Raw genomic sequence first — 2,419 nt, 5'->3', positions numbered from 1 at the left:
AGCTTCCTCCCCCCACCCCCCACGCGGCTCTGGCTCCAGCCCGGCCCCTGGCCCACCGCTGGCCCGCTCGGCTCCTCCACACCCCTCCGCACCCCTCCGCGCCCGGCCACCGGCTCCCGCCCGGGCGCTCCCAGGGCCGGGGCCGCTGCGCCCACACTGGGCATGCCCGGGCCGCACGGGGCTGCCTTGGTGTCTTCTTTTAAGGACACCAATCATTGCATGAAGGCACACTGTAATCCAGTATGACCTCATCTTAATTTAACAGATTACATCTCCAAAGACGCTACTTCCAAAGAAGGTAACATTCACAGGATTCAGGCAGACATGAAGTTTTGGGGGACACGCTTCAACCCAGTACAGCCCCCAAGGACAAATTTCAACCGTCTCTTACAGCCCATATCATGGACTGTGTTAAGTGAGAGTCACTGGCTTGTCTTCCCCCACAAGATGAGCTCCATGTTTATCTCTCAGTTCCCAGTGTTATGTGAAGACCCAGCATAGAGTCTTAAAGGGACTGGTCAATATCTGTGGCACTGAACTGCTTCTGAAAAGCTTTAGATTACATTTTGGGAAATCGAATTTTATTTTAACCCAAATACCTATCTTTTTGTAAGGCAAAGAAATGGGATGATTTTTTAAAGGTGGATATGTGGCTCCTTAAATTTGGGGCATGCCTTTCTTTATTCGTTGGTGGGGTCCTATCTCATTTCAGCAAAGAAAATGCCCAAGTGCCTGGCATAAATTGATACTCAGTAAACATCTGTTTAATGAATAAAACTAGAGTTTTAAACTAGAGTTTAAAAATCATTGAATTAAATGCACTTCCACACTTTCTTCCTCTCTCCTTTCACAATCACACTCTATTTCTGCTTAGAGTTTATGGAGGGGGAGAGCAAGGGAGAAAGGGGACCTCAGGTATCACAGAGAACTGCTCTCATTGTTTAGATAAGGAAATGGGACCAGAGAGTGGATAAGACTTGCCCAAGGAGACCCAACAAGGTGGTGTCCAATGCAAGAAACCTAGGTTTCCCAACTTCCAGTTTTTCCACCCTATTGCAATGCCTCTCACCTGCCCCTGCAGAGTTACATTTTGGTTATGAGGCTAAGGAGAAATGAAGGTCATGGTGTCCTATTTTATCTCCCCCAAGATGAGTTCTGTAACATCAAAGACCATTACTCACCCTGATCACTAGAAGATGTGTACGAATGCTTTTTGTTGTTGTTGTTTTGTTTGTTTGCTTGTGTTAGGTGTCTGGGCTTGCTGTTGTGGACAATATTACAACATAATCTTGCAGAGAAAGTAACGGAAAATAAAGAAAATGGCTGTTCATTCAGCAACAGCCACTGTGTTTCTTTATCACTCCTAGAATGAGGAAGTGCTTGCTTCTGTCGACACAGTCTTTGACAGGTTCTCTTGCACCTCCTGGGGTGCAAGAGAGAAGCAGCGTTTGAGGGACATAGATTCTGCATCTGGAGACCTGGGTTCTGGTCCCACCTCTGATGCAAACTAGTTGCATGATGTTGGGCAACTCCAATCCCCTCTCTGGGTCTCAGTTTCCTCTTCCATAAAATGGTAAGAGTAAAGAAGGGGATAGTGTCGAGGGTCTCCAAAGTTCCTTCCAACTCTTACCTGCAGCAGTTCTCACTGATATGTAGGTACCAGCTGTGCCACGGGTGAGTCATTAGACTTCCCACACCTGACAGCCTCACCGCCTGTTTGCGCAGGCACAGCATCTACCAACTGTAGAGGAATTTGGTGACCTCCCTGCCAGACAAGGTTCACACAGGCACTCCTTGGGCCTGAGGCTCTCAATTTTCTCACGCTGTTACTCTAAAAATATTCCTTCTTGGTAGCCTGTGCATGGGTCTTGTTTTTCCAACTAGATGTTAAGCTCTTTGAATTGCCTCAAAATTCCCAAAGCAAGTTCAAAAAATATTTATTAGACAGGCAAAATGGTCACACCTGTTCTTCCTCTTTCAGCACCCACTTTCCTCCCACCTCTCCCCTTATAGTGCTTCTTCCCATCGTCCTTCTGCCCCGTCATTTCTGCCAGGGCTGTTACAATGCCCTTCCATCTGGTATTCCTGCCTCCTGACTTGTTCTTCCATACTACAGCTCAAAAAGTCCCCCATAGCTGCCAGCGGCAAAATGGACCACTCCCAGTTCTCTGCACACACCATGCCTTCCACACCCCCTCGATTTCACCCCGCAGTGAATTCTAAAGTTTGCAATCATCGGTCACACCACCATCCTCCTTGCACCTTTCTCCCTTTGAGAGCCAGAGTGGTGGTAGGGACCGCCCACCAGGAGGGGAAGACGCTCGGTAGCCAAGCAGCCTGGGTTGCCCCACCCCTTTTTCCTTCCGAGCCAATCATTAGCTAGGGTGGGCGGGGTCACGCGCCCCGCACTTGCGCGTTC

This window comes from Eschrichtius robustus, chromosome 3 (assembly GCF_028021215.1).
Source record: "Eschrichtius robustus isolate mEscRob2 chromosome 3, mEscRob2.pri, whole genome shotgun sequence".
Taxonomy (NCBI): Eukaryota; Metazoa; Chordata; class Mammalia; order Artiodactyla; family Eschrichtiidae; genus Eschrichtius; species Eschrichtius robustus.
Note: the sequence above shows the minus strand (reverse complement) of the source record.